Consider the following 24,763-nt stretch of genomic DNA (forward strand, 5'->3'; position numbering starts at 1 on the left):
GTTTTGGAAAACAGTGATTTCATGAGACACATTATTTAGAATAAAAAGTACAGGGCTTATTGCCATTTCAAATAAATTAAGAAATATTTTTAAATGTCTTGACTTTAGTTCCAATACTGTGAGTATCAGTAGAGATAAGTATAAACAGAGATAAGATTTTGATTGTGTAATCAAAAGCTCCTTGGGATCCCGAGTCATTTTTAAGGGTAAAGGGGGCCTAAGACCAAACCTTTGAGAACTGCTGCTCCAGGTGGCTATTTTGGTGCCAACTTCCATTAAACAACAGGTTTCCCTAGTGGCTCGGACGCCTGCAATGCAGGAGACCCCAGTTCGATCTCTGGGTCAGGAAGATCCCCTGAGGAAGGAGGTGGAAACCCACTCCAGTATTGTTGCCTGGAGAACTCCATGGACAGAGGAGCCTGGCGGACTACAGTCCTAGGGGTCACAGAGTCAGACACAACTGAGCAACTAACATTTTCACTTTTTGCACTTTCTATTAAATAGTATCTGCTTTGAAGAACAGCAGTGGTCAGTACACAGCACTATGTGCCAGGCACCCTACTAAATATGTGTCACTTACAAATTCACAATCATCTTAAAAAAAAAAACCCAAGAGAACCATATTTAATATTCTGTGTTACACCATAATGGAAAAGAATATAAAAAAGAATAAATATATATGTATAGCTGAGATATGTGGCTGTACAGCAGGAATTAACACAACATTGTTAATCAAATACACTTTAATTAAAAAAGAAAAAAAAAACCCAGCCTTCCCGCCTCAGCCCTGGAGTGGAGACTGGTGCTCTAAAGACTGGCTACTTGCCCAAAGCACCCAAAGCAAGTCACAAAGAACAGGGTACGAACTCAAGTCAGCCTGGCTGCTAAGACCATGATCTCTTATTATACATAATTTTTTTTTAAAAAAAAGGAAGCATGAGAATTTCTGCAAACTAAACTGGAGCAAAGTGGCTGGGGCCCACTCTCCCACATGACACTGAACGGACTCCATATGCAACGAGGTGAGCACAGCCTGGATGAAGCACTACTGACCGGGCTTCTCTGCTGCTGGCAGGACGCCCGCTCCATGCCAGCTTTACATCTGTTGTCCCCATTCAGTATGAATGGCGCCCCTAACACATTTTAGGGTCACCTATCAAAAACGCTATGATAGGTCTCAGCTTCTGAAAGCCTCCTTTTCTAACCTGCCTCAATTTGCATGAAGAATTGAAACAGTGGGTGAAGAGGTACTATTACTTGTCCTTCAGTTGCAGCTGAATTGAAGATTATGTGCAAGAGGAAGAGGGAGGAAAGAAATTCTCATTGACATAACTTATGCAGCCAATATAGCCAATTCTGAGTTTAAAAATCTAAAGCACGGTATGGAAAGTTTCTTAAAAAAAAAAAAAAAGAATAGAATTACCATATGATCCAGCAATTCCACTTCTGGACATATATGGATATGTACGCAAAAGAATTGAAAACAGAGACTAAAACAGATATTTATTCCCCAGGTTCATTGCAATACTATTCACAACAGCTAAAAAGTAAAAACAATCCAAGTGACCATCAGACTATGCTTTATCCATACAACAGAGCATTATTCAGCCTTTTAAAGGAAGGGAATTGAGACATACACCAAAATATGGTTGAATTTTGAGGACATTCTATTAAATAAAATAAACCAGGCACAAAAGGACAAGTACTGTATGATTTCACTTATACGAGGTAACCAGGAGTCAAATTTCCAGACTCAGGAAGGAGAACGGTGGTTGCCAGAAGCTGGGGACGGAGGATGGGGAGTTCGTGTTTAATAAATACAAATTTTCTGTTTGGTAAGGTGAAAATGCTCCAAAGACGGATGGTGGTGACGGTTGTACAACAAGGTGAATATAAATTAATGCCACTGAATTGTACACTTAAAATGGTAAAATATCATATCTATTTCACCACAATCCAAAAAATACCATTTGTCAGGCTTCCCTGGTGGCTCAGTGGTGAAGAATCCACCTGCCAACGCAGAAGACACAGTTTCAATCTCTGATTGAGGAAAATCCCATGTGCCAAGGAGCAACTAAATCCATGCACCACAGCTACTGAGCTTGTGCTCCAGAGCCCGGGAGCTGCAATTACTGAGCCCACGTGCAGAAAATACGGCTGCTCGTGCTCCCTAGAGCCCATGATCCACAGCAACAGAAGCCACCGCAATGAGAAGCCGGAGCCCTGCAAGTAAAGAGTAGCCCCCACTCCCCGCAACTGGAGAATGCGTGCACAGCAACAAAGACCCAGCACAGCCTAAATAAATAAAGGAATTTATACATATAAATTTAAAACAAAAATAGCATTCATCAAAAAGGCTTCCTCACACCAGATAATCAGAAAACAATGTATTCATGGGTATCACATGGTTTCGATCTTCACTAATGTATTAAACCCATCCATGCATTCATCCACTCAGCAAATGTTCAACCACCCATCTCCTGGTTATGAGTTCCCATGCTAGGTAGGAGCTGGAGAAGGAGACAGTCAGTCTACCCCTTGCACACGTGCGCGCGCGCGCGCACACACACACACATACCACGGCACCCAGGCACAGCCGTCCTTATACCACAAAGCACCCAAAGGCAGCCTACATGGGAGACACAACTGAACTACAAAAGCTAACAATTTCTTGCTAACAAAGCACGAACTTGTACAATAGCAAAAATTTTCAAGTCTCCAAGCCTCACGATTTTTCAAACTTTTAAGAATCTTTTTTTTTTCCTCTACAGAGGCTCTACATTTTTTATGCTGATTCACTATAAAACCCTCAACTTTAGTGTACAAAATAAGTCTTCAAAAATCCTCCTGATTAAACCATCTGTGTTTCATGACTAAGTATCATGTAGTTAATTTCTCTTCACCCTTAAATTATGTGCTAATACCCCACACACAATGACTGCAACTCTGTAAAAGGCACTTTTCCTTCCTTTGGTACAGCAAACATCCTGTAAACAATTAATGCCCGGCTCTTGTAACCAGCTGCTTTTGTTTACAGACAGGAAGGGAAACCACAAATCCTCTGAGTGGCACTGGGGACTTGAGAGTTGTGCTCCATTTCCTACCAAGCAGGTGGTTTATATGAGGGAACTAGCTATTGTTTTGGCTCTGGAGAAAAAAAGAAGGACATTTTTCTTGCAGCGCGGCCTTCCCAAGCCGCAGACCTCGGCGGGGGCCGTCACAGAGGATCAGGAAGAGGGACCTTCCTCCTCCACCCGCTGCCCAGAGAGGCCCCTCACACCTCAGCCAGAAGCTCTGCCAGAAAACTGTGTCTGCAGGCGCAGGGCAGCCCGGCCCTTTGTCTCCACCAGCAGGTTCTTCAGCTGTTTCCCTAGTGAAACCAGGTTCTGAGAAAGTGAAGGCAAATATTTTCTTTCCACTGTGAAGAATACAAATATTCCCTCCGGCTCAAAAATCACCATCTCTCCATTGACTATAAGGACATGCTTGTTAGTACTCCAGGGCAAGCAAGCCAGCCAGCATCAGAGAATGGCCAAGTTTTATTCTTGCATTTTTAACTAAAAATAAAAACTCCTCTCAAAATAATGAGATGCCTTCGAGGGTCCAAGTCATCAACGCGGATTTCTATCCATGCACCTGCGACCTTTGGTCTTGAGCAGCAGGGTTCCCGCCTCTTACTGCCCTGCATCAGGGCCCGGGGGCCAGTCGGTGAACCTCTGTCAAGGCCATGAGCCACGGTCACACCTCCCCATCATCAGTAGGCCAAGAACCCGAACCCAAACCTCACCCACTCCAGAAGCACAGTCCACATGGATATGCACCCAGGCCCAGATTCAAACAGCCAATCACACAGGGAGAGAACTTCTGAATCATGGGGGATTCTGTAGATAAATGTCAGATGATGCCACTTGCTCCCGGAAATGCATTCTGGACATCAGCTCACCTGTCAGTGTCCAGCATTCAACACTAGTGACCACTCAGCAGCACCAGTAACCAGGCCTGTCTCAATATTTGTACACACACACACACACAGCCCCAGTGCTCTCTAACACCAGTGTCCAGGCCACAGCGATGTCTAAATCACGAACACGATGTCAGCTCAGTGTTAAAACATATGCTACAAACTTTGAGCAAATAACTGGCCAGTCAGAGGAGTCTGTTTTCACTGTGAATCAGGTCAGTGCAATGAGACTCTCAACCCGAGACATTTCCTCACCCCTCAAGTCACACTGTGATTTCAGTGTGCCCAACACAAAGCACTGCTGTCGCTCAGGGACTGTTCTTATTTTCCCCCTTTGGTGGCTGCTTATACACACACACACACACACACACACACACACACAGACGCACACAGACACACACTTTTTTTTTTCCTAACTGTGCTAAGAATGCCGACTCATTGGAAAAGACCCCGATGCTGGGCAAGATTAAAGGCAGGAGAAGAGGTTGACAGAGGATTAGATGGTTGGATGGTATTACCAACTCAATGGAGAGATAGTGAGGGACAGGGAGGTCTGGTGTGCTGCAGTCCATGGAGTCACAAAGAGTTGGACACGACTTGGCGACTAAACAACAAAAGAAGACTTAACATGAGATCCACCATCATAACACATTTAAGTGCACAATTCAATACTGAATTACAAGCGTAACACTGCACAGCAGACTCTAGAACTTATTCCTTGTTATGTATGTGACTGAAACGTTAGACCCACTGGACTGTAACTGCCCGTTTCCTCTCCTACCCAGCCCCTGGCAACCACCATCCTGCTCTGCTTCTCTGAGTCTGATTATTTTAAGTGGATTCACGCAGTTCTTATCCTCCGGGAGCATGATGTCCTCTAGGCTCATCCATGTGGTCACAGGACAGGATGACCTCATTTTTTAAGGCTGAATAATATTCCACTGCATATTTACCCCAGTTTTTTGGGTTTTTTTCTAAGTTGGGTAGAGATAAGAACAGAGAAAGAAACTGGAAACAGAATCCCTTTGCAGTTACTCTAACATTTAACACTATTCCTTTAACACCTCAGCACTCAAACCCTTTCCTCAGCACTATTAGGAGCTGTTGCCACATGAAGCTTTCTGCCTGATGGAGCAAGCCAACCACTCCATAGAAGATGGGGACCAAGTGTCAACAGAATATAATGGAAGAGTCTCTGGGAGGTACTGTGAGAGGACTGAGGAGGAGGCCAAACTTCAGCTGGGAGGAGAGACGTGGAGAAAGTAGGTAACACTGGAGCAGCTGGAACACAGCAAGGGTGTGGGGAGTCAGGGGAGCTCTGTCCCCTCCCTCATTTTGTCAGGAAAATTTGTACACGTGTATCCAACACCCATGCAGGCCTTCTCCTCCCCCCCATCCCAGCCCAAGGGTGAGTGAGGAAGAATTTAGGACTTGGATGCCTCTGCAAACCTCATGGAAAATCCCAAACAAACCCCACAACACCAACACCACTGCTCACAGAGAACTCCATCAAGCCCTAAACACTCGCTTCTGAGTCTAGACTTCAGGAGACTGGCATACGTGCTAAGTCACTTCAGTCGTATCTGACTCTTTTCAACCCAATGGACCATAGCCTAGCAAGCTTCTCTGTCCATAGGATTCTCCAGGCAAAAAAAAAAAACTGGAGTGGGTTGCCATTTCCTCCCCAGGGGTCAAACCTGAGTCTCTTAGGTCTCCCGCATTGGCAAGCAGGTTCTTTACCACTAGCGCCATCTGGGAAGCCCTCAGGAGGGCAGGGACCAGGTCTGGTTCATGACAGCATAGGCAGTACTAAGCACCGTATTTTTCACTTTAGAAGCACCTGGTAAGTATTTTCCAGAAAGAGAAGAAAGAAGGGAAGAGGAGTAGGAGGGGTAAAGAAGAGAAGAAGCAGGAAAGAGGAAAGGAAAAAGTTACTGGCTTGAGCGCCAGGGAGAGTAAGAACAGGGGTAGGTGTGTGCCCAGGGAAAACACTGGGCATTTTCAAATGGAATTCCCACAGGACAGGCTAAGCCACAGGAAATCACCAACACGGCAACCTGAAAAGGCTGCACATGATTCTACCTAGTATCTGCTCCTCCCCAGTGGGCTTGCCTACTCTACATCTATGTCTTTCATCAGTGGCTTATTTGGGGACCACACCAGCCATTCCCGTCTCTCTGAGTCCCATCAGTCAGCTGCCACATGGAAGACCCACCGGTACCCCTAACTCTACTTAGAAAAGAGCTCACACCCTTCCCACAAGCCCTTGCTCCATCCCTGCTCACAACCTGGGTATCAGCCTACTGTCCCTCACATGCCTGCCCGCACCACCGACACTAGGCTCGCAGGCTCTGTCTGCCCAGCACCCCATCTTCTAGCACCAAAAGGGACCCCTGCCCCTGGGCCACTCAGGGAACAACCTCTCCCCTTCACCTCAGCGGCTAGATCAGGGTGGAGAACCAAAGCAAGCTGTCTACATGTTTTCTGGGATAATGCAGAGATCTTGGGACATGGAAGTCAGTTTCCACTGAGGAAGCTAAGCCAGGAGGATGTGAGTTGCTGGCCGCCATCCTGCTGATCCCATGGAAAGCACTCAAGACCCGGCAAAACAGAGGAGGGGAGTCAAGATACAACAGAGAGAGAGTTTCCAGGCCAATGCTGGACCCCTGGATCCAGCAGCATCTAAAATATGCTGCTCCCAAACCATCCCAATCACTTGAGTAAAACCTTTCCTTTTCTGCCTAAGATGGTATAAATTGGGTTTCTGTCATTCATAACCAATAGTCCAGATGAGTGTACCTGCTCACAACTGCACCATGCATAACTTCAACCTCAAAACAACCTTCAAATAATTATATAAGGTGGACCCAAGCACCTTTGATCTGACAGTCATAGCCTGCAGTAAATGACCTTTCCCAAACAAATATGTCCTGAGGTCTCCTGTTTCTGCCCCTTTTATCAAACTGTTCCCATCACCCAAACTACCAGCAGCCTTCACTCTCATAGAACTTCTTCAGACATCTCTAGGGGGGAAAGTTTCCAAGAAAACTTTCTAGACAATGCTTCCTCTCTATGCCCCCAGAAGATCATTACTTGTAGCTTCTGCTTTTGCTCTTAACATTTTTCAGTCTGTCTCATATGTGATTTATTTACAAAAAAGTCAATTTAATGAGCAGAAGCCTTAGGCACAGCAGGTAATCAATGAACAGTTGGTGAAACGAATACTCAAAAGTGGATAAGCTTACATTTGCTGAGGATGATGGTACAATTAATTCAAAGTCTGTATCCCTTGCCATACATTTATTACATTAATTTTTCTGTAACGTTGAAGAAAAAATTACCATGACTATTAGAATGGCCTTGATATGGTGGAGGAAATACTCTGGGATCTTTCAATATTTCTCACAAATAAGATAAATAACGAAGATGCCTGGGAGCCAATATACCTCCTGCTAATTAAAGCTAAAAAGCTTGAACTGCTCCAGCACCACAAAGTCCAAACTCTCAGCCAAGGCAACCAAGCCACCAACAATCTCTCCAGCCAGCCTTCCAGGTCCCTGCACTTCCACCCTTGCTCATACACCCAGAGAATTGTTTTCCGATTGCTTAGGTAGAGGGTGGAGCAGCGGAAAGTCCTGACACTTTTCGGTGAACACTGCTCTCCTTTACCCAGTGTGTAAAACATAATGAATAATAAGATAATATTAACATGGGAACCAGCAACAATTTTACTATCAGAAAGACGTACATGATGAATTCATGTGCATCCCCATAAGGATACCTATTCAGGAAAACAGGACACTGAACTCGGTATGTTCAACTGAAACAGATTCTTGTTCCATCACTGGCTAGTATGCAGTATCATCTGCATGAAGACAAGCAAGACATTACAAATAAGAAAACATCATTTCTTAAGGTGGTGTTTTATGTTCATTATCTTTTTGTTAAACTTAATTTTACAGAAGTATAATGTACAGTGTTGTTTAATTTCTGCAGGACAGCAAAGTGATTCAGTTGTAAATATATATAAATTTTCATATTCTTTTCCATTATTGTTTATCACAGGATACTGAATATAGTTCCCTGGGCTATACAGCAGGATCTTGTTTATACATCCTATACATAGTAGTTTGCATATGCTAATCCCTAACTCCAAATCCATCCCTTCCCCATCACCAACCACAGTCTATTCTCTATATCTGTGAGTCTATTTTTGTTTTGTAGATACATTTATTTCTAACATAACTTAGATTGCACTTATAGATAACTTAGATATACTTTATATCATAAGGTATTAGGCTGTCTAGCTTATTTTGCTTAGTATGATAATCTCTAGGTCCGTTCATGTTGCTGAAAATGGCATTATTTCATTGTTTTTTATGGCTGAGTAATATTCTCTGCAGATGGTGATTGCAGCCATGAAATTAAAAGACACTTACTCCTTGGAAGGAAAGTTATGATCAACCTAGATAGCATATTGAAAAGCAGAGACATTACTTTGCCAACAAAGGTCCGTCTAGTCAAGGCTATGGTTTTTCCAGTAGTCATGTATGGATGTGAGAGTTGGACTGTGAAGAAAGCTGAGCGCTAAAGAATTGATGCTTTTGAACTGTGGTGTTGGAGAAGACTCTTGAGAGTCCCTTGGACTGCAAGGAGATCCAACCAGTCCATCCTAAAGGAGATCAGCCCTGAGTGTTCATTGGAAGGACTGATGTTGAAGCTGAAACTCCAATACTTTGGCCACCTCATGCCAAGAGTTGACTCACTGGAAAAGACCCTGATGCTGGGAGGGATTGGGGGCAGGAGGAGAAGGGGACGACAGAGGATGAGATGGCGGGATGGCATCACCAATTCGATGGACATGAGTTTGAGTGAACTCCGGGAGTTGGTGATGGACAGGGAGGCCTGGCGTGCTGTGATTCATGGGGTCACAAAGAGTCCGACATGACTGAGAGACTGAACTGAACTGAACTGAATATTCTCTTGTGTATACACATATATACATACATACATATCACATCTTTTTTTAAGATTTTTTTTTAACACGGACTACTTTTAAAGTCTTTACTGAGTCTGTTACAGTACTGCTTCTGTTTTATGTTTCACTTGGGCCTCAAGATTTGTGGGGTCTTAGCTCCCTGTCCAGGGATCAAACCTGCACCCCCTGCACTGGAAGGCACAGTCTTAACTCTGGACCTCCAGAAAGCCCTTACCACATCTCCATACATCTGTTGATGAACATTCAGGTTGCTTCCCTGTCTTGCTATTGTGAATAGTGCTGCTATGAATTATGTTAGTTATTTTAGGAGTTAAAGATTGATCCAATTTTAGGAGCACCCATTACCAAATGAAGCCTACTCACAGTCCCGTGACTTCCCACACTCTCTACAGGTAGAACACAGTTCTCATTAATGATGTTAGGATGTGATTTTAAGACTGGGGGATCCTCTATTATGAACACTTGGTGTCTTGGTAAAGCACACTCTTGTGTGCTCCGTTGTGTCCAGCTCAGTGAGCCCCCATCGACTGTAGCCCGCCAGGCTCCTCCGTCCATGGAATTCTCCAAGCAAGAATACTGGAGTGGGCTGCCATTTCCTTCTCCAGGAGATCTTCCTAACCCAGGGATCAAACCTGCGTCTCCTGCATCTCCTGCACTGGCAGGCAGGTTCTCTACCACTGCACCACCTGCGAAGCCAGGAGGAAAGGATTAAACAAATCTGTACAATTCAAGTACATCCTCTATTTTTGAAAACAGATACAGTTAGCAAGCATTAATAAGCTAAGAAAGTCTACATTCAAACAAAAGACTACAGGCATCCATAAAAGATAAAAATGTCCCAAATGGTAACTTTGCTAGGAGTGTTGTCTCTATTCTCCTACATTGAAAGGGACAGAACCCATTCTCAGATAAATTTCTTGAATCACATTTAAATTGTTACTAACACAATACACAAGATGGAAATCTATGATGAGCTGGGCAAGCCAGACAGAAGGAAAATGAGGGAGGGAAAATAAATTGGTATGGATGTATCTGTTACAGGTTTGGCCACATCTAGGGCAGAAGAAATAAATCTGTCAGTGCTAAGTTACATAATAACTATGCTGTCATGTTTGGGAGAGAAAAGGAAGGTATTATAGCTGATATGTATCAAATATTTACTAAGTGATAAGGATGTATTTCCTTAAAGCCCCATTACTTCAAATTGTCCAGATTTTAAACAATTATGTATCTATTCAACCAAGATATAGATCTTTATTTTATATACATAAAAACAGAAAATGCAAAGCTAACTCCTGTAACTGATACACAATTTCGAGAAAAACATCCAATGAAACCACTTGAAATGTAACAAAAGCGACTACCCTCTAACCATCCACTTAGTTTATCCCCTGGTTTCAAGAAAACCTAACATCTATCAGTTTTCTCAGTCCAATATTTAGGTGACAGCTCTAGAACAGTCAGCAAACTGTGCTTTTCTAGAGGCTAATGCTTATTTTCTAGCTAAGTCTCTATTTTCTCCAATAAAGGAGTTATTTTACAAGCGTATCTAGGGAAATCATCATGATATTATATATCATCACAGAACAATATAGGCTTTATTATACAAGCAGAGATGAAGAGGTACAGTTTCTAAGTTAAGTGGGATGGGGGCTGGGGAGAGACAGGCCAAAGGTTGAGAATTTTGCATAAATGGAAACTGGTCAAGGAGGAATAATCTTTTTTCTCTAATATCCCTTCTCCTCCTCTCCCTTCTGTACTATTTCTCTCACCTCCAAAATGTCTTTCTACTCCAAAGGAGCCAACAACTTGATAACTGAGACCCTGTGTGCAAACAAAAGAGTAAATAACTACATCAATGAAACAAGACAAAGGGACAAGCAGGAAGAAACTGTCCTCAGAGACTCATTCTCTACAACAAGGTTCCCTTCATCCCAATAACCAAATGAGGGAAAAAAGCACAGACAAAGGGGTGCTGGTACTGAACATGCAAATCTCAGGGCTTGCAGTGGAACACAAAGATGTGAGGCTTGGTCATACATAGCTATTGACTTGTACACACTTCACATAGGTCCGCTGAACTGAATGAAACATTTTATGGGATCAAAGGAAGAAAAATGTGGTAAGCAAGACTGAAAAAGGTAGTACCTCTAATCTATAAAAATAATAATAGTAATAAAGAGAAAACTACATAGGGAATAGAGTTGGAATGACATTTCAAAACAAAAGAACAACCCAAAATGAAGATAATATTTACTGAGCTTGGCTTCATCAGCTAATTCAGAAAAATTTCACATGAAAGAAAAACACAAGAGTTGATTCCTCCTGAAAACCTTGTCTGTTTGCTTAGGACAATGAGGAGACAGGACAGTGGGGATGGATGCAGTTCTGTCCACACTGTCCTCTGCTTCTTTCTCCATCACTTGGGTCCTGTCTTTATCACAGTGAAATCAACCAAAAAGACAGTCATAACACAGCATGTCTCTAGGTTTCTCTTGTACACATCTTCAGGAGCAGATGTCCCATAAGGTACTCATTCATATTTCATTGGATATTTTAATTTTATCTAGACAACTGCATCACCTCATGATGCCTCTCTGACTGGGGATTCCTAATAGGAAGAGCAGACGGAAATGGGGCCTTATCTCAACAGGCTCTAAAAGACTCACTCCAACCTGAGTATTCCTGGTTCACAGGAAGAGCACCCCAAATCATCACACAAAATCAGAAAACTGGAGAGAAAAATAAAATGGAGCAAAATACCAACTCACTAATAACCAGCTATCCTGGATAATTTAAATTTATTTGTTTATATATACATACATACATTGGGCTTCCCAAGTGATTCAGAGGTAAAGAATCCACCTGCCAATGCATGAGACAGGTTCAATCCCTGTGTTGGGAAGATCCCTTGGAGAAGGAAATGGCAACCCATTCCAAGAATGCCTGGAAAATCCCATGCACAGAGGAGTCTGGCAGGCTACAGTCCAGGGGGTCCTAAAGATTCAAACATGACTTAGCGACTAAACAACAACATACATATATACATATGCATACATATATGTGTGTTTATGTATATAATCACACACAGGGCTTCTCAGGTGGCTCACTGGGTAAAGAACCTGTTTGCCAATGCAGGAGACATGTTCAGTCCGTGTCAGGAAGATCCCCTGGAGGAGGGCATGGCTACCCACTCCAGCATTCTTGCCTGGAGAATCCCACAGACAGAGGAGCCTGGCAGGCTACAGTCCACCGGGTCACAAAGAGTTAGACACGACTGGAGTGACTTAGCGGGCTTCCCTGGTAGCTCAGATGGTAAAGCGTCTGCCTACAATGTGGGAGACCTGGGTTCAATCCCTGGGTTGGGAAGATCCCCTAGAGAAGGAAATGGCAACCCACTCCAGTATTCACGCCTGGAAAATCCCATGGACCAAGGAGCCTGGTGGACTACAGTCCATGGAGTTGCGAAGAGTTGGACACGACTGAGCGACTTCACTTCACTTCGCTTCATGCAGCGACTTAGCACACATGCATGCATACACACATAACCTTCCAAAGGCAGTAATTCTAACCCACGTGAGTATAAATTAGTCCTCACTATCACCAAGATAAACTTCCTTAAAGGGAGAACAAAGAAAAGCATTGACAGACACAACAAGGCATTCTTCTGGGCAGGGAAATCCCTCTCTTCTGGAAACACCCAGGAACAACAAACTTCTGATACCTCACACATAGAAAACAAAGGAAACTGCCAAACCACCTAGCCACAGAGCAAGAACACCGGGAACAGAGCGTGAAGGGCACTGCAACACAGCAAAACCGACTTCACGAGCAACCTGACCCAGCCTTTACGCTGGGGTGCATCCCCCAATCGGGAAAAACCACTGTCAGCTCTTTTAGGTAAAATCGACCAGGGCTGCAGTTATCACTGCTGAGGTGGGTCTGCACAGCTGGGATGGGGACCTCCATAGAGCAGGAGACAGACCGCAAAGGCCAGAGGACGAAGTAAGATTATGGTATCACAGCAGAGCCTGGGATGGGAAGGGCGTGCAACTAATATTTCTCAACTTTTTTGTTACCTATAAAATATACAAGTAAAAGACGTACTTTGATAGGGCTTCCCAGGTGGTGCTAGTGGTAAAGAACCTGCCTGCCAAGGCAGGACATGTAAGAGACATGGGTTCAATCCCTGAGTTGGGAAGATGACCTGGAGAAGGGAACAGCTACCCACTCTAGAATTCTTGCCTGGAGAATCCCATGGACAGATGAGACTGGTGGGCTACAGTTCTTAGGGTTGCACAGAGTTGGACATGACTAAAGCAACTTAGCATGTATGTGCATACTTTAATAAACTTGATTTAAAAAAAAAAACACTGAATTTATGATCCCATTCAATTTCAGTTCAGTCACTCAGTAGTGTCCGACTCTTTGCGACCCCATGGACCACAGCACGCAAGGCCTCCCTGTCCATCACCAACTCCCGGAGTCCACTCAAACTCATGTCCATTGAGTCAGTGATGCAATCCAGCCATCTCATACTCTGTCATCCCCTTCTCCTCCTGCCCTCAATCCCTCCCAGCATCAGGGTCTTTTTCAATCAGTCAGCTCTTCGCATCAGGTAGCCAGAGTACTGCAGTTTCAGCTTCAACATCAGTCCTTCCAGTGAACACTCAGGGCTGATCTCCTTCAAAATGGACTGGTTGGATTTCCTTGCAGTCCAAGGGACTCTCAAGAGTCTTCTCCAAGACCACAGTTTAAAAGCATCAATTCTTCGGTGCTCAGCTTTCTTTATAGTCCAACTCTCACATCCATACATGACTACTGAAAAAACCATAGCCTTGACTACACGGACCTTTATTGGCAAAGTAACGTCTCTGCTTTTTAATATGCTGTCTAGGTTGGCCATAACTTTGCTTCCAAGGAGTAAGTGGCTTTTAATGTCATGGCTGCAGTCACCATCTGCAGTGATTTTGGAGCCCAGAAAATAAAGTCAGCTACTATTCACTCTTAGTCTAATTATTCAAAGGACTACCTATATTTCTTGCATAACATACCAGGCACTGACTTAGATATTCAGGGTGCATGAAGTGATGTCCACAACAAAAGCTCCACTTTCCAGCAATCTGCACCCCTCGCCTGCCCCTACACCACCCAGCACACTGTATGTGATCCATCTCATTTCTGGAATCCTCAATTAGGACAAGCCAGGTCTAGCTCCTGCTGCCTTTGGCAATTTCCCCAAAGGTCTTAAAGCAACAACCCTCAAAAGTGTAAACTATGGCCCTGCTCGGAGAAGGCAATGGCACCCCACTCCAGTACTCTTGCCTGGAAAATCCCATGGATGGAAGAGCCTGGAAGGCTGCAGTCCATGGGGTTGCTAAGAGTCGGGCACGACAGAGCGACTTCACTTTCACTTTTCACTTTCATGCATTGGAGAAGGAAATGGCAACCCACTCCAGTGTTCTTGCCTGGAGAATCCCAGGGACGGGGGAGCCTGGTGGGCTGCCGTCTATGGGGTCGCACAGAGTCGGACATGACTGAAGCGACTTAGCAGCAGCAGCATGGCCCTGCTGGCATCCTACAGGCTCGTCCAAGAGATCTGTGAGGTCAAAATACTTTCATGATGACCCTCAGACACTATTTGCCTGTTTGGCTGCATCCACAGTACAGAAGTAACCGTATGTAAAACTGCCAGCATGTTAGCACAAGGCAGTGGTCCAAACTGTGCCGGTAACTGTGCTGCACAGCGGCAGCTAAAATGATCAGGTAAAAGGAGGGTCTTCTTGATAAAGAAGAAAAATAATTTTATCAAAGCTCAGTCCTGGAGTGCAAGCTTTTCAACATTCTGTGCATGAAAGGGCAGCACACAGCAAAAGCTACATGCCACAGGCAGCAGGGGTTTCCAGGAAAAACACCTGGGAGACCATACGGAGGGGCAAATGAGCCACTTTTTCATGAAACATCCACTTTTACTTGAAGGCATGATATACAAACCGGGGTGATTCAGACATGGCTCTTTGGAAGACATTTTATAGAAAAGAAACGAAACCAGGGGGACTTCCCTGGTGGTCCAGTGGTTAAGACTCCTTGCTGCCAATGCATGGGGCACAGGTTTGATCCCTGGTCTGGGAACTAAGATCCCACATTCCGTGTGTACAGCCAAAAGGTAAAAAAACATGGAGGTGGAGGAAGCACCAGCTGGAATAAAGATTGCCGGGAGAAATATCAGTAACCTCAGATATGCAGATGACATCACCCTTATGGCAGAAAGTGAAGAGGAACTAAAAAACCTCTTGATGAAAGTGAAAGAGGAGAGTGAAAAAGTTGGCTTAAAGCTCAACATTAAAAAAACGAAGATCATGGCATCCGGTCCCATCACTTCACGGCAAATAGATGGGGAAACAGTGGAAACAGTAGCTGACTTTATCTTTCTGGGCTCCAAAATCACTGCAGATGGTGACTGCAGCCATTAAATTAAAAGACGCTTACTCCTTGGAAGCAAAGCTATGACCAACCTAGACAGCATATTAAAAAACAGAGACATTACTTTGCCAACAAAGGTCCGTCTAGTTAAGGCTATGGTTTTTCCAGTGGTCATGTATGGATGTGACAGCTGGACTACAAAGAAAGCTGAGCACCGAAGAATTGACGCTTTTGAACTGTGGTGTTGGAGAAGACTCTTGAGAGTCCCTTGGGCTGCAAGCAGATCCAACCAGTCCATTCTGAAGGAGATCAGTCCTGGGTGTTCATTGAAAGGACTGATGTTGAAGCTGAAACTCCAATCCTTCGGCCACCTCATGCGAAGAGCTGACTCATTGGAAAAGACCCTGATGCTGGGAGGGATTGAGGGCAGGAGGAGAAGGGGACGACAGAGGATGAGATGGTTGGATGGCATCACCAACTCGATGGACATGGGTTTGGGTGGACTCCGGGAGTTGGTGATGGACAGGGAGGCCTGGCGTGCTGTGGATCATGGGGTCATAAAGAGTCGGACACAACTGAAAAACTGAACTGAACTGAACTGACAACTTCCCTATATATATTTTCTCACTGGTGAGATAACTTTTGCAAAATGATATTTTTGCAAATTTATGAAAAATTATGTATATCAACATTTGGGAGATTTTCCAAATGACCAACGCATGATATTCACAATCATATATGGAATAGGGTTTTAAAAGTTCATAGATCAGGTTTCAAAATTTATATCTCAACCAACCTTTAAGAAAGTATCACTCGTTTAGCACAGCATTAAAGAATCCACATTACTCTAAAAAGGTATTAAAACACTCCCCCTGTGCATCTACATTATTGTGTGGGGCTGGATTTTCTTCATACATGAAAACCAAAACAATCATTATATCAGAATGAATGTAGGTATAAGATGAGATAATGCAGCTGTCTTCCGTTAAGCCAGATATTAGCAATGTTTGCAAAAAATTATAAAGCACTCTTCTCAACCAGGTTTCTTTCGTTTCAGAAAATGGTTACTTCTCATAAAACTGGTATTTACGTTAACAAGCAGTTGGTTTGTTATTTTTTAAATTTAATAATGACCTTTTAAATTTTTTCTTGGATTTTATTCCTAACAGAATAAATATCAAAAGATATTTGTTACATACATAAAAGCTCCTTAAAGCTCTCAATAATTTTTAAGAGTATGAAAAGATTCTAAGACTAAAACATTTTAAAAAGAACTTTTAAGACTTCCCTGGCAGCATAGTGGATAAGAATCCACCTGCCAGTGCTAGGGACACGGGTTCTACCCCTGGTCCAGACAGATTCCTCATGTCTCGAAGCAACTAGGCCTGTGTGTCACAACTACTGAGCCCACCCTCTAGAGCCCAAGAGCCACCTCTACTGAAGCCCACGCGCCCAGAGCCTGAGTTCTGCAGGAAGAGAAGCCCCGGCATTGAGAAGCCCGCGCACTGCAGTGAAGAGGAGCCCCAGTGGCTGCAACTAGAGAAAACCTGCACGTAGCAAAGAAGACCCAGTGCCACCAAAAATAAATGATTCTTTAAATTTTCTTAAAAAAAAAAGTAACTTTTAGATAGCAACTCACACAAGAAAACAAATTTGAGAAAAAAATTTACTTGCTTTCTTTAAAACAAATAAATTAACATTTCTTAATCAGAGGACAATGCAAAAACGGCAGTTTCACTTTACTCATTTAGCCAAATATGCACTTCTTGAGGCTTCTCTTTCAGTTCAGTTCAGTCGCTCAGTCATGTCCGACTCTTTGCGACCCCATGAATCGCAGCACGCCAGGCCTCCCTGTCCATCACCAACTCCCAGAGTTCACTCAGACTCATATCCATCGAGTCAGTGATGCCATCCCGCCATCTCATCCTCTGTCGTCCCCTTCTCCTCCTGCCCCCAATCCCTCCCAGCATCAGAGTCTTTTCCAATGAGTCAACTCTTCACATGAGGTGGCCAAAGTACTGGAGTTTCAGCTTTAGCATCATTCCTTCCAAAGAAATCCCAGGGCTGATCTCCTTCAGAATGGACTGGTTGGATCTCCTTGCAGTCCAAGCTTCTCTTTAGGGACAGACAAATAGTTAAAGTATTTTAACATTTCGGTCTCCAGTAACCTCCTACAAATTTCCCAAATGACTAGTCTTGTCTGACAATACAGTACACTGTATGTAAATTCACCCAATTAGCTCACTGACACTTGTACATTCTCCTAAATTCACCAGCATTCACTGCACTGTCTTTTGCCACCACTGGCTGAGAGACTTCTTGATGAATTATTGATTTTCTGCCAATTAATTACCATAGTAAGATTCAGTTAGTCTAATCTCTGTAGAAAAAAATTTTTTTCCAGTACCATGGTCCTTGTATCCTTTAGCGTCTGTTGAAGAATCAAAATAACTGGAAACCTAAGGATGAGATAGATACTGACTCCTAAAAATATCGTTGAATAACTAATAAATAACTCAGTTATCAGATACTTAACTGGGCAAAGAATCTATTTTCCACTGGATTTCAGACTTGGCTGTTTTTCACTTAGGTCTTTTCTCAGTTCTCTGACAATTCAACAACATCACTATGGGATCTTAGAATGAATCCGCTGTACTAAACTCAGCCCAAGACTACAAGCATATTCCTATATTTTCACTGGTAAAAGTGGAATGCTTTAAGTCCATGAAGATTAACAAAGAACATTCATTATCTTAGGAAAGCATGGCTTCCCTGGTGGCTCAATGGTAAAGAATCCTCCTGCCAGTGTAGGAGATTCGGGTTTGATCCCTGGTGGGGGATCAGGAAGATACTCTGGAGAAGGAAATGGCAACCCACTCCAGTATTCTTGCCTAGAGAATCCCACGGACAGAGGAGTCTAATGGGCTCCAGTCCATGGGGTCACAAAGAGTCGGACACGACTGAGCGACTGAACACACACACACACACAGGAAAGCATTCTTGAAATACTTTCACAGCTAAGTGGACATTCTTGCAGCAGCTCAAGACTCACTACTTTAGGATTGAGCACCTCAAGCAATACAGTAAGGTCATCACTGCACAGGCAGAGGCTTCCTCTGCAGGTCTCTAAAGCCCACGTGAAAGCATCTGCAATCCAGGGATGCCAGCCCTGTGCATGCCTGGGACATCACCTCTCCATCCCCTCACGCCAAGGAAATAAGGTCCCCCGACACCTTATGGGACCACACAGTGGGACACGACGCTGTCCTCATGGCCTGACACTCGCCCACCCCCATCTCAGGGGTTCCATCAGGCCTGCTACTCACAGCCCCAACAATTTATCTCAAGAATGCCCATCGTGGCTCTTCTTGAGTTCTCTAAAATGTGGCTGTCACCAGTTTGAGCAGTGAGATTCCATAAGGCTCGATTTACTTTTGTGCCCAAGAGGAGGGTGGAGAGTGTAAATGATTTAAGCCACAGTTCAAAACCTAAAGAAAGAGAAAGAAGAAGGAAAAGAAACACAACTCAGCGAAAGCATCAGTATCAACGAAACTACTGGAGGAAGAGGGACATTTTGAGTTCATACACATTCCTTTCTAGAAAGAGGAAGGTATAGAGAAAAAACACAATGGATTTGATGTCAGATGCTAATTCAGAGCCCAGCCCTACCAACTTCCTGAAAAGGAGCCTGGCTCCCCGAAGCTGGCAGGGTTGGGCCCAGGTCACAGAAGTTGTCACACACAAGGTCATGGCTGCCTTCCCTCCTACACGTGCACCATCACAAAAGAGGAAAAACTCTCTTCCAAATAACAGCATACCAAAATCACAGTATCAAACAGCAAATTCATTACCAGGCACTAGAGGAAGCAGAGTAGAGAGAGAAGTAACCCCTGAAAGAGAGAACTGAAATGCATCATTTAAACCACAACAATACAAACAGGAACAGCTGTGCTGTTGTGTCCTCAATACAGTTCACAAACAAGAGGTACTAACCCTTGAACAAGCCGAAAGTCTACTTAAAGGCAAAGCCGGTGAGTCAGAACATGGTACTTAAAGGACTGGGGTTGTTTTCAGAGCTGGTGGCAGAGTGGTCTCCATCTCTCCTGGACGTGCTGGCCCCTCCGGTGTCCTGTGTGAAGGTTTCAGCCCAAACGGGAAGGATGAGAAAACAGCCAAGGGTTATTTGAAGGGAAAGACTTAGTAAAACAAAAATGAGTAACTCTGCCTATTACAAAAATATTACACACGTGATTCTCTGCTTCCCTGACCAAACTGGAAAATAATTCAACTGTTTACATTTCAGGGAGGTGGTTTAAAAAAAAAGGAAAAAAGAAGAGCTGAAATTTTCCATGCTGGTCAGCATGGGGCTGGAATCAGTCCTAAGCAAGGGGACAAGTTGGCCCTGTGCTGCCTGTCACCTCTTTCTCTACCCCAGGTCTGCCCAGGCACAGGGGACCGGGGGACGGGTGGGGGCCAGGGGCTCCCACTGGCCCAGACAGGACAGCAAGGCATGCAGGGACCTGCCACGAAGGCGCTCCCAGCCCACAAGGCTGTGGCTGCCTCCAGCTGGTTCTCCAGACAGACACCAGCTTAACCTTTAACCTGGCCCTGCCTGGCTGTCTGGCACCTCTGCCTTTTGGCCTTAAGCCGTCTCAGTGCAGTTTATCCACTGGCGTGGCTCTCTCTCAGCCTTCAAGCCTCCCCAGTGAGGCCACAACAGGACTGAGTCTAAGAAAGTCAAAAAGGGATGGTCCCTGATAGACATGAGATGAGCAAATGCTTCAGGATCCTTGCACCAAGACTCCAAGCTGACCAGGAAGTCAGTGACGGAGGTGATTTCTATTTAAACAACCGATGGGCCTGGGCTACAAATCTAAATGATCCTTACTCCAGAGGATCCAAAGTCACATGAGAATTTCATTTCTAGAATATATTAAGTGAGACTCTTCTTTGAGAAAATAAACACAGTTGAAATGGTAACAGCTGAGGTCTCCAAGCCCCGCCTTCCATGGGTGCTTCTGGAAGAGGGACATCCTCCTAATTCAGTGGACTAATCAGTGCTGGAAAGTGGCCACCAGAATTGGGGGGAAAAGATGACGTGATTATCTATTTCCACTAACTTACTACAAATAAACCAGCAGAGAAAGAGAAGGAAAAGAAGTAAAATTATCAATTCTTAGCCACAGACGTGCACACACACTCTTCGAGGCTGTCTGATAGCAAGAGAATATTTAGCACAGACATTTGCAGACACTTACTGTCTGAATTAAAATGGGAAGCTGCAGAGATGGAAGTCGGTGAATAATTAGCAGTGAAGACAATCTGACTCTGCTCTCTGCCAGATACAATTACTTTCGCTCCATCTCGGGGAGGTAAACGCATCTCAACGGGTAAAGCTGAATGGGACCACCTGCCACTTGTTTTCCAAAACAACTGTGGGCCACCTAAAATGCTCACGTCTAAAAAGTAAGTCATATTCTATTATAAATCGAGACTGCTGACCTGAAATCAAAATAGCCTTTGGTTTATATGTGAAAGTAAAACAAAAGCTGGTTCAGCAAGCTGTCTCGGCACTTCTGGCCCTATGGCATCAGAAGACTAAGAAAAACTCTGAATCATCAAAGAAAGGAATGTTTATTGTTGACCGAAAGCTTGGTCAATTGATAAGTCTTCTAGAATTTAGGGAAAAAATGTTATTTTTCAGAACCTTTCCAACTATTCCTTAAAGAACCTTAGGAAACTAGCAACAACTAATTTCTGATATAAAATAAAAATGAGCACTAATATTTCAAACTTGAGTTTATCCTTTCCATATGTTCTGAGCAAAAGAAGGGAAAAAAAAAACTGAAATGAAAATGCCTCTCTCCTTAAATCATGTATTTCAGACTTCTCTGTTGTTTTACAACCAGAAAAACAGAAGAGGAAACAAAGACAGTTACTAATAAAATAAGTTTCTTGTAATTTTTTTAAGATTTTTTTTTAATGTGGACCATTTTTAAATTGAACGTGTTATAATATTGTCTCTGTTTTATGTTTTGGATTTTTGGCTGTGAGGCATGTGGATCTTAGCTCCCTGACCAGGGATCGAACCTACATCTCTGCTTCAGAAGGCAAAGTTTTAACCACTGGACCATGGGGAAAGACCCAAGTCCTTTTAATTCTATTATTAATTTAATTCTATTAATGTCAAGAGACTTTCAGTTTCTTGAAGACTTCAGACTTTCAGGATAGTGGCCCAATCCTAGGCCTGAACTTACACAGGTAAATCTAAATTGACTTCGGAAAATCAGACACCAGTTCCAAAATGACTCTGAAGACGTGTCTTCTCTGGGGCTACTTAGATGATCACATTTCATCTCACACATTCATAACAAATACAAAAGCACCTTGTTTAAGAAAAACAAGGTGATGGCTTTCTAAAAAGTTTAAAATCAAACACTCCACTCTCTCATTAAGATGTCTGTAAAATGCCACGCTGAATTATCTGGTCAAACTCCCATATGACAGTCAAGAAATGCACGTTTGCTTAATGGCAGCACTAATGATGGCTGAGTACACCGGGTCCATGCTGTGGCCTGAGCCAGGCTATGCATTCAGCCTATGGCTAAAACGTCAGCCCTCCTTTTGAGATATTCTGAGCATCAGCAGGACGTTAACTAGGGGTGTTCTTTTCAAGGTCTGACCCACAGACTACATTATAGTTTTTAAAAAAGTAGCTCTGCAAACTAAGGAATTCTAAAATAACTCTTAGGAAAGATTTACTGTCTCTAGGGTGCTTTTCATAAAATGATTTCTTATGGTTTCACTAAACTGATCAGAGAGCAACGTTCCATACTGTCTATAAAATGTTTCTAGGCATCTTGAAAGTTAGCAGAGTGGCAAGAATTTTCCAACAAGTTGTCAAAATAAAAGGAAAAGATAGAAATTCTCAGCCAAACAGAGAACAACATAAAGATATCTCATTAAGGAAAAAAAAAAAAAAAGACTCCTCCCTGTGAAATAAGCAATATTCACAGAGCAAGAAGGATGAGCTTTAGAAAACCTGATTTTCAGCAAGCAAATATCTGGACCACCTGACCCAAGGGGTGTCTTCTCTCTGTGGATACTTCAAGGGCAGAGACCCTGCCTAGGCAGGCACATTGAGCTCATGGGAATGGTCAGTGCCAGCGTACACAGGCAAACTCAGGCCCCTCTGTCAACCCTGCTCAGCTGCTGCCCTGACTGACCCTCTGCCCAAGGGCGGGACCTCTGCCCTCTGGCCCCAGCCTCCCATCAAGCACCGGCCTGGTTCCAGTCCCGTTATTTCTCAATACCTCACTCCCCTCTGGTTTTCGAACCCCCTCACTCCATCGCCCCCTCCCACGACCTCCCCGTACCTACACAAAAAAGAGTATAAAACACGAACCAAAGGAGACGGAAAAGGAATCATAGCCAGAGCCCAAAGCGGCAAAGTCCGTGAAGTGGGCCACAGGGGTAAAGTGAATGAATAAAACTGAGTAGCTGGTCTCAGAAGAGAACGAAAACCCATGAAGCTGAGTACAGAGCTGGCGTCCAAGATCACAGATCGGGGGAAACACTGGCCAGCACTCGGAGGAGCAGGGCAGGGATTCCCATGGCAACCCCACGCTGAGCTCCGGGGCCACACACCCCAACAGCTCTGTCTGGAGACAGTGCAGTATAACTAACTGCTGCTCCCCCAGATTCCATCCTCAGTCTCCTCCAGGACGAACCACCTTGGAGCAGTGCTGAAGGGAGTGGAGTTCAAATCCCCGTTTCCCAGCTTTGCTCTAACGAGTCACCCCTCATACCATGGGGTGCAGGTTCAAGGAAGTCCCCTGCCCAGAATGCCCAAATCCATGGATGCTCAAGGCCCTCACAGACAGTGCCCCATACCCACTGAGCCCCACACGCACAGAGCCCATGGACATCAAGCCCACTGTATCAACAGCCCCAGTTCCTCCCAGGCTGACGACCCTAAACGCCCTAAGTCACCTCAATTTAATAGGCGCCCTCTTTTTTTTTTTTTAACCACATTGCACAGCATGTGGGATCTTAGTTCCCAGACCATGGATTGAACCTGTGCCCTCTGCCAAACAGATTGCTCTGTTAAGCTGCTACTGCTGCTAAGTCGCTTCAGTTGTGTCCAACTCTGTGCGACCCCACAGACAGCAGCCCACCAGGCTCCTCTGTCCCTGAGATTCTCCAGGCAAGAACACTGAAGCGAGTTGCCATTTCCTTCTCCAATGCATGAAAGTGAAAAGTGAAAGTGAAGTCACTCAGTTGTGTCTGACTCTTAGCGGCCCCATGGACTGCAGCCCACCAGGCTCCCCTGTCCCTGGGATTCTCCAGGCAAGAATACTGGAGTGGGTTGCCATTTCCTTCTCCAATGCATGAAAGTGAAAGTGAAGTCACTCAGTCGTGCCCGACCCTTAGCAACCCCATGGACTGCAGCCGACCAGGCTCCTCCATCCATGGGATTTTCCAGGCAAGAGTACTGGAGTGGGCTCTGTTAAGCATGGATCCTTAACGGCTGGGTCACCAGGACAGTCCCAAATAAGCTCTCTCTCAGAGCTAGTCAGAATGCCTCCTGAAATTACCTAATAGCATTTAACTTTTAGAAAACCTTCAAGTCTGAAAACCAGGAAGAGAGGCAATGAGCCAGGATGCTCAGAACAAGACAGCCCAGAGCTCCCGCAGGCAGTCCTGGTGCGGTGCGGCCCTTGGGGCCAGAACGGGGTTCATCCCATTTAATCAAAGTCTCTGGGGCAGGGCCTGGGCACCCCACTCATGCTTCCAGTGTGCGGCCAAGTGTGATCCCACGAAAGAAACATGAGCAAAGCCCAGTTCCGACCTGAAAGCAACAGGTTCCTGCTGGGCGCTCACACTGTCCATCACTGCGTCACCTCACTGACCACTTTTCACTTCGTATAAATCCAACATGCTGGTGGAAATCACTGCTTGACCGGCTAGGGAGGGGTCAGGCTGGATCTCAGGGTCCTTCCCTTTCATTCATACAAAGACTACTACCCCGCCTGCATTTAATTTCCAGAGAACACAAAGCCTTGGGGCAGCCAAAGACTTCCTCTGATCAACTGGCAAAGAACATTAAACCATCCAAGAGAAAAATGCCCAAGTCTGGGTCCCTAAGCACAACTGAAGACGTAGTGAAAAGTTTCAACCTGCAACAACCACCCCCCACCCCACCCCCACCTCCCTACCCCCACCCCCACCTCCCTACCCCCACCCCCTACTGCTCCAGCCCCACCCCCACCGCGTGGAGGAGCAGGGACCAAGGACAGGCAGAGGTCAGGAGCACACCCTCTTTGTGCTCAACTGTCACTGCTGCCACAGGGCGGATCCTGGCTCTTTTCAGCTGTCAC

At 44.6% G+C, this 24,763-nt stretch overlaps 1 protein-coding gene across 9 annotated transcripts in view; it reads right to left on the minus strand.

Moving 5' to 3' along the window:
• Positions 1-24,763, minus strand: part of SIPA1L2 (signal induced proliferation associated 1 like 2) — a 246,944-nt gene that overhangs the window by 181,590 nt on the left and 40,591 nt on the right. Inside the window, exon 1 of one of the 9 annotated variants that reach the window (XM_027531062.1) lies at positions 19,377-19,541. The exons of the other annotated variants lie outside the window; for them this stretch is intronic. The gene's annotated coding sequence lies outside the window, so the exon portion shown is untranslated. Of the gene's footprint in view, positions 1-19,376; positions 19,542-24,763 lie in introns of those variants that run through there. 9 annotated transcript variants of the gene reach the window in all.

The sequence above is a fragment of the Bos indicus x Bos taurus genome, chromosome 28, assembly GCF_003369695.1.
Source record: "Bos indicus x Bos taurus breed Angus x Brahman F1 hybrid chromosome 28, Bos_hybrid_MaternalHap_v2.0, whole genome shotgun sequence".
Taxonomy (NCBI): domain Eukaryota; kingdom Metazoa; phylum Chordata; class Mammalia; order Artiodactyla; family Bovidae; genus Bos; species Bos indicus x Bos taurus.